Raw genomic sequence first — 9,007 nt, 5'->3', positions numbered from 1 at the left:
GTCACCATGTAAGGGCGCCCCTAGGGAAATGAAACCGTATCAAGTGAGTGAGGCGTTGCGGTCGGATCCACTTGGTCTTTTGAAACCTCGCAAAAGCCAGGTGGCATATCATGAGTCAAGTTTCAAGTTTCATTCATTAGGTATAGCCCTGTGAGCCATGCGGCTCTTGAGTCGGGTGCAACCGCAACAAACAAAATATGAAAAGAGAACATCTTAAAGCGACGACGCACAACATAGACATCCTGGATAAACCAGCAAATCTTCCAGAAAAAAAACACCGTATTTCAAAACTGTGTGCAAAAATCCCAGTGTGATGCAAGTCAAACAATAACAACCATAAGTCAAAATTTAGATTCAAGTTATCAGGCCAACTTCGCACTTCCGCAAGAAACATGGCTTAACCATATGTTTTAGAAATCACCAAAATAAAGCTATAAAATACAATGTAACAACAGTAATCATAGGAACTTTGATTCAAATTTAACAATAACCGATATACATAACATGTACGAACAAACTTGCAGGCATATCTGTCAGCATGACACTCCCCGTGTATGATGTGTGAGTGAGTCAATGGTAGTGAGTGTATGATGTGTGAGTCAACGTATGATAAGTGAGTCAGTGTATGATGTGTGAGTCAGTGGTAGTGTGAGTGAGTGTATAATGTGTGAGTGAGTCAGCGTATTATGAGTGAGTCAGTGTATGATGTGTGAGTGAGTCAGTGTAAGATGAGTGAGTGTATCACGGCATCCTCCACGCTATCGTGGCCTCCTTCCTGCCATCGCGGCCTCCTTCCCGCCATCGTGGCCTCCTCCACGCCATCGCAGCCTCCTCCCTGCCATCGTGGCCTCCTCCCCGCCATCGTGGCCTCCTCCACGCCATCGTGGCCTCCTCCCTGCCATCGTGGCCTCCTCCACGCCATCGTGGCCTCCTTCCCGCCATTGTGTCCTCCTCCACGCCATCGCGGCCTCCTCCCTGCCATCGTGGCCTCCTCCCCGCCATCGTGGCCTCCTCCACGCCATCGTGGCCTCTTCCACGCCATCGTGGCCTCCTCCCCGCCATCGTGGCCTCCTTCCCGCCATTGTGGCCTCCTCCACGCCATCGCGGCATCCTCCACGCTATCGCGGCCTCCTCCACGCCATCACGGCCTCCTCCACGCCATCGCGGCCTCCTCCACGCCATCACGGCCTCCTCCACGCCATCGCGGCCTCCTCCCCACCATCGTGAGGGGAGATGGAGGAGAGGGGTCGTGGTGGGTAATTTTTTTTTTTTGGGGGGGGGGGTCTATCACACGGCTCCTGCACTCAACACCTCGCCATCGTCCTTCTCTCAGCGATTTTATGAATTTTCATGACTCGGGGTCAAAATTCGATTCAATAATTGATTACTTTTTGTTTCGTTTGCATTTCTTCTTTGTTCAACCTTGTTTGTACTTTTGTAATGACAGGAGAGTCAACCTACGGTGTGAATGGACTAGTGGCCAAGGGAGGTAATGACAGGGGAGTCAGCCTGCAGAGCGAATAGACTAGTGGCCACGAGAGGTAATGACAGGGGAGTCAGCCTGCAGTACGATTGGACTGTTGGCTACGGGAATGATCGAGAATAGGAGCGTGGCTAGGGGATGGAAGAGGACAGTGGAGTCTGCTGGTAGAGCGAGCGGTCTAATAGCAGCGAGAAGGTGCGGGAAAGGGGGCGTGGCCTTGGACCGTATAAAAGGGAGATGTGTCGGAGACTCGGAGCTGTTGCAGTGGGGGTCTCTGACTGTCCGAGTTTGAGCAACGGGCTCCTTACTAAAGAAAATCTTCCCAGGACAAATGCGTTGAAGTCGTCTCCACACTGTTTGTCAAATTAGCCACAGTGGCGAGATGTTTACTACCTCGCCTGGTTTACAGGATGGCGTAAGTTCGGTCCCGACCCTGATGCCTACTGTATATTTGGAGCTTGCATGTTCTCCCCATGGTGGTGTGGCTTTTTCGCCAGGTGCTCTGGGTTTTCCCACTACATTTAGAAACATTTGGTTGTTATAAATTTTCCACACGATAAGCCATTTCTATGAGCTATCATTTGTGGGCAGGTCGCTTCTGAAAAAAATCTGTATAATCTCAGTGGGGCCTTACCTGGGAAAGTAATTTTTTTAATGTTTTGTTTAAATATCACGTGCGTACAATTTGCACGAATCACAAGTGATTGACATTCAAAGTCACAACATGGATGTGTGCGTTGTGAGCGCAAGGCTCACCCTTAATTAGTGAACACTATGCATCGTTGGTGTCAATTCGTATCATGGTGCTGGTGCACGGGTGGGATGGAAGTGGAGCCCTCAGGCGTCGCCTCAGAGCTATGCAGGCCTCGGCGTTTTCAGTAGCCGAAATTTGCGGACTGGGAAATCGCACGGACACACCAACTCACACACACTCAGCCATGAAGTTGGTGTCAATAAATAGATATACATGTTTCTGTTATTGTGCGGTATTATTTTCAACTTTAGGCTATTTAATTTCTTCATGATAATCAATTTTTACATTAAATATCACAGTTTTGCGTGCCCGGCTGTCTTGCTGCGAGTGCCTTCTGTGGACTTGTAGTCCGTTTAAACAATAAAGCCAACTCGTCTTCCGAGTATTTACCCAGGCCTCAATGTGTCTCCATACCTTTTATGGATAATTTTCGAACAAGTACCGCTCTTTGTGCAGAGCATTCCATCGTGATTTTACAATAAAAGTAAACTCAAGAAAATCTCAAAACCTCAAAAAGCCATTGTGCATTAAAAACAGATAAAAAATTAAGCATTCCCAAGAAAAATATGTTATCAAACTTGATTTCAATAATGTTATTGTGCCAGCACCTATTAAGGCCGACATGGCACGAGATAGACACACCCAAACAAACGAAAATGCACTCGCACAAAAACACAGGCACAGAATTCCTACGCAAAATTACACAATTGAACAATTACATACACGCACTCACGCGAATAAATGCAAACGCAAATCACGGATGACTTAAAAAAAAACATAAATAGCTAGAACGTACAGAATACCTCAACCACAGCCAGGGTGTTGCTCGGGAACTTGATGCAACAACGGGAGCCACGTTACATTAGGGTCTTATTTCTGGCAGCTGATTGGCTGGTGGTAGCGGGAGTGATGCTGTAACTCCTAGCAACCACTGACATGCATCCATCCTTGTGAAGTGGTTCGGACATGTGCGGTGCCAGGTATACAAGAGGAAGAAAATGCACATCGAACCAGGGTTATCACGTTTTCATACAGGGGGACCCATAGGGGAAGGTTGGGTCCGTCACCTCGCCACTATGGAGGCAACGATTGTGTGTAGCATGGGGGGGGGGGATATAATGCAACAAAACCGAAAAATAAAAGCCATGCCTCCTTTATTAAATGCGTAGTCACCTCGCGCCATGTAAACTCCAGCGTGCATGTCTTCCCACTCCTGGTTTAGTCCAAGCCCACTCCCCAGCTATGCAATGCCTCTCCCGGGGCTCGTTGAAGCAGAATAAGAGCCACAGCACTTGACGATCAGTTTCATATGTGACGTGTCCTACCATCGATGTACGACCGCATCTGTCGGCAGCCAAACCCGATGGTGACCAACTCTCATCGGGTCATGGAGTAGTTCAGCGTTGCCCCCTTGAGGTGTGCCTGGCTTAGGTGATGACCCGCTCTTGGCTCTCTGTGTCGAGGGAGAACTCCCGGTTGAAGTCCGGGTGGGCCAAGATCGGTGCTTTAGTCATTCAGCTTTTGAACCCCTCTGGAGGCAGACCGGCATTCTGGTGTTCGTTGAAAACTCAGGTTTTTTTAGGCGAGTAAGGGTCAGTGGCCATAGGGGGGGGCGACCTCTCTAAACTTTTCCTACAAAAGCGTCCGTAGTAGGTGGCCAGGCCCAGGAAGGAAATGTACTTTAAATTGAGCAACAATTGTAAAGATGACATCAACCAAGTCAAACTTTAGCTGCCTTATAATTGCACAGCCATTTCCATTTCTTCCAGTGGGTTGTACTCGCTTGCTTTCAGCGTGCCATCGCTCCCCCTGAACCCCCTGCAGTATAACAAAAGGCGCCTTAACTTAGCCCCTCCCCCTCCCCACCCACGTCCCTTCCTGGCTCCTCCCCCCCCTTAACTTAGCCCTCTCCCCCACCCACGTCCCTTCCTGGCTCCTCCCCCCCCCCCCCCCCCTTAACGTGTATATAATCTCGGGTGTCTCAGAGCTCTTCACTTGATACAGTTATTTTGCTGTGACTGTTCCACCTGAAGACAGAAGCTTGTGTTGCCTCCGAAACGTCGTGATTTAATTTAGTTGTTTTTATTTAGTTTATTTTACCTACGTGACTTTACCGAAAAAACCAAAGAGTATGAATCCTTGCAGTCACGAAAGTTTCAAATCTAGAATTCTTATCACATTTCCAAACATGCACAGGCATGCTCCAATTCCCTCTCTCACAGAACATAACACGAGTGGAATTGGAGGTAACCAATGCAAAGTTCGCACGGGGCGCCATTCCCCCCGAAGGCCAACCCTGGTGAACTTACTTCTCTGTGATATTGTATTGAGCCCTCACGACTTGGCGTAAACATCATCGCTGGTGCTCGCTGGGGATGTCTACTTAAAATGTACAATACCGTAATGGCGAAGATTTTTTAAAATCTATTTTAAGTGGGTTTTTAAACAACCTGAACATACTCTTTGGTTCTTTCGGTTTAGTCACGTAGGTATAAAATAAAATAAATCACGACGTTTTGGGCACAACACAAGTGTCCGTCATTAGGTGGGAAAGCATGGTCTGCTGCTGAGACAGACTGTTTTAAAAGGTTTGAAATGGGAGTAGCCCAAGGGTCATAAAGAAATGGGCGGGGATAGTGATGTTAATGTGAGAAATTAACATGTAACTGCTTTGAGTCGTTACATTGGGGAAACGAAACGACATGTCTCATATTAACATAGCCACTTTCGTTTCCCCAATGTAACTACTAAAGAAAGCAGTGACATTGGGGAAACAACACGACATGTCTCGGACCGTGTTCGTGAACACAAGGCAGATTTGAAACACGGTAGGACCAATACCTCTGCCGTCGCCGATTATTGATTTAATGCTCTGGGCTCACACGAAATTTATTTTTTCAAGACGGAGGTACTCTGCAAACCTACTGGCTACCTTCAGAGATTTGTTCATGAAGCCATCCAGATATATAAACACAGACACAACTTCAACCAAGAGGATGGGTACAAACTGAGTAATCATTGGAAGGACGTTATTAACCAGGTACAGTCTTAACTGACTATATATTATTGCTAATGTTGCTAGCTGGCATCTTAACTGGCATCTAAGCTAGCAACATTAGCAAATATGACCGTTTTGAATTATCTAAATTAAAAAAGAGGGATGACATTGTCATCCTCTCAGCCAGCAAGGGCAATGCCACTGTCATCATGGATAAAATAGAATATAACAACAAAATTCCAGAACTACTCAACGATGGCAGCTATACCCCACCAACAGGCTCATCATAAAAACCAACAAAATAATTTCTGATTCAACCGCATTAATTGATCAAACCAAACAGCTCTCGTTTAAACCTTATACAGCCAGGCCACCAAGATTATATGGTTTACCAAAGATGCATAAAGAGGATACACCCCTTCGTCCCATCGTCTCTACTATCAACTCCCCAACCTACAAACTGGCTCGTTTATTGTCTGAAATCCTGCAGCCTTTCACTGGAAAAACCACCTCTGCGTTACTATACTCTACTCACCTGGTATCGAAAATCAAGGGTATTTCCCTGTCCCCAGACGACCTGCTTGACAGTTTTGATGTGGTTTCCTTATTCACCAAAGTGCATGTACCTGACACCATGGGGGTACCCCCCATGGTGAGACACTGCTTAACCAATACATACTTCACCTGGAATTGAACTTTCTACAAACAAACTGAGGGCACCCCAATGGGCTCCCCCCTATCTCCGGTTGCAGCCAACGTTTTCATGGAGAAATTTGAGACTGACGCCATCCAGACTGCCACTCTACTCCCGACCTTATGGAAGAGGTACGTGGATGACACTTTTGTCATTTGGCCACATGGCCAGCCTGCTTTAGATCAATTCCTCGACCAATTTAATTCCATACACCCAGCCATCAGATTTACCATGGAAGTCGAAAAAGATGGAGAGCTACCCATACGGATGCTTACCTAAAATCGGATTCCCACGACCATCCATCCCAGAAGAATTCCCTCATCAAGACTCTACACGATAGAACCCAATGCATCTCCAACCAGGAACACATTGCCAGTGAACTCAAGCACGTACACCAAGCTCTCAAGGCTAATGGTTACTCCGACTACACAATCCACAAAGCCATCACTCCAACCATGAAGAAGGATCCTCTTGAGGAGCCATTCAAAACTATCACCTTACCCTACATTGCAGGGGTCACAAAAAATCTCCAAAATCCTGAATAAACACAAGATCATTCAACACAGTACATAAAATCCGTGATCTGTCCCGTCTTAAAAGATGTGATTCCAGACATACAGTACCCTGACGTCTACAAACTAAGTTGCCTCTGTGGTAGCAGTTACATTGGAGAAACCAAACGACAAGTCTCGGACAGCATCCGTGAACACAAAGCAGACGGGAAACACGGTAGGACCAACACCTCAGCCGTGGCAGACCATTATTAAAATTCAGTGGGCTCACATCACGTTGACTTCTCCAAGACGGAGGTTCTCTGCAAGCCATCCGGCTACCATGAGAGATTCGTTCATGAGGCCATCCACATATACAAACACAGAGACAATTTCAACCGAGAAGATGGATTCTGCCTCAGCAATCATCGGAAGAACGTGATAAACTAATTCGGGTCTTGATTGATTGTGTTCCCTTTTACGGTGACTTTCAGACCGCATTCCATTCACTGGCATTGACTATATAGCTTTTGTATTCTCTTTGCTCCGCTGCAAGTTTCCTGCTACCACTCTCCCATTGACATTTATTTGCTTCCTCTTAGTACCATTCACGCGACGGTTAATGGTATGGTGTATAGTAGATCGTATAACAAATAGTATAATAGTGTAATGTTTAATATGATGTTTAAGGTAATTTATAGTATCGTAATTGTATAGTGAATATACAGCAGTATGGTATACAGAAGGGTTTGTAGAATAATAGTGTAATATTACAATATTTAGTCCAAGGGAAATGGTAGTGTATTGTAACGCAGTGTATAATTCAATGTTTGAGTTTGTCTATGGCAGTGTATAGTACGATCTATAGTCGTGTGATGTATAAAAAAGTTTAGTTGGAGGCATATCAATATAATGCATAATGTTAGAGCTTATATTGGTGATATTGATTATATTGATGTATACTCTTTGCTTCTTTCGGTAAAGTCACGTAGGCAAAAATAAAAAATAAAGTTAATCAAATCACGACGTTTTGGAGGCAACACAAGCTTCCATCATCAGGTGTAACTAGCACAGAAAAATTACAGTAATGGATCATTGCAGTCACGAAACCTTCAAATCTATATTGATGTAGTTTATATTTTAGTTTTTTTTTCGGTTTACTATATACGAAGGCTTTCGCGACCAATATTATTCATAATAAAGGTTTTTGGGTTAGATCGCATTATCAGATTGTTAAAATAATTAAAATTCCATATATCTCAGGAGTAACTGACAAATTAGCCCGTTTAAGGTAGATGACCGTTTGAGTTATGGTCGAAACGTCGTGAGAATGTTTTTATTGTTTTATATATATTTTATTATTTTGTTGTTTCTCTTCAACGTGACTTTACCGAAAAAACTAAGAATATAAATTAGCCCGTGTTTTGCAACAGCAAAACATTACAGTAAGATTTGGTACAGTACACAAAATTAAAAAACTAGTATCTTGCACTAAAGACGAATTACCTAAATTATCAACAGAAGGTGTATTTCGGATTAATTGTTTATGTGGCAGATGCTATATTGGACAGACGGGACGTAACATCAGCATAAGACTAAAAGAACACCAAAGAAATATTAAATTATCTCAAACACAACTGTCGGCAGTGGCAGAACATGCTTGTCAACAAGGACACTCAATTGATTTTGATAACGTTGAAGTGTTGTGTAAAACTAATTATTACTGGCAAAGACTAATTAGAGAATCCATGAAAACTGAGAGAAATAAAAATAACTTTAATCGCTCTGATAGCTATAGGCTTAGTGCGGCTTGGAAGCGTATTATTAAATAATACATATTACAATTCCTTATATGGGAAACACATACTAATTAACGGATTACTAACGTAGCATATATTCACAATAACACACATAACAACTCATTACTAATCATAATCATTGACTGATTACCAATCAATTATATAATTACTGCACCAGAATGAGTTAAATGATGACATCACCCTGCTGCTCTATTTAAGACCGGGAGCAGGTGAGGGCTTTACCATTCTGGCGAATTACCCGATGATGCTGGATGTAATTACCAGCGAAACGTCGTATTCAAACTGTAAATGTTGTGGATTCACTCTTCAACACACCGGTGGGCTAAAGTAGTGAACCATTTGTCTTTTGTCAACGTTACACTTTTTTTGCTGATTGGCCGTGTCGGGTGGTGGAGGGTTACGACACATTTATAAATAACGCGATCTAACCCAAAAACCTTTATTATGGGCTTACTATATGGTAGTCATTATATAGTGTAGTGTATACCCACTTAATTAATGTTAATAGCTCAACTTATTGGAGAGTGTACTGAGTACATTGATTATATTGATGTAGTTTATATTTACTTTTTTTACATCGGTTTATTGTATGGTAGTAGGGTATTTGCAGTTCTTTAGAAACTCATTTTTTGTTTTCCACATAATGCACTAGCTTGATACGCGGTGGGTTGGCTGTTGCAGTTCTTTATTATTAAAATTTCCCTTCCTTTACTGCTGCTAATCCTACATACAAAATATGACTTTGAGACCCCGCCTACACATTCCAC

This window comes from Petromyzon marinus, chromosome 60 (genome assembly GCF_048934315.1).
Source record: "Petromyzon marinus isolate PM22_M1 ecotype Great Lakes invasive population chromosome 60, UKy_Petmar_22M1.pri1.0, whole genome shotgun sequence".
NCBI classification, from domain to species: Eukaryota; Metazoa; Chordata; class Hyperoartia; order Petromyzontiformes; family Petromyzontidae; genus Petromyzon; species Petromyzon marinus.
The sequence above is the reverse complement of the archived record's forward strand: the minus strand, read 5'-3'. Positions refer to the sequence as shown.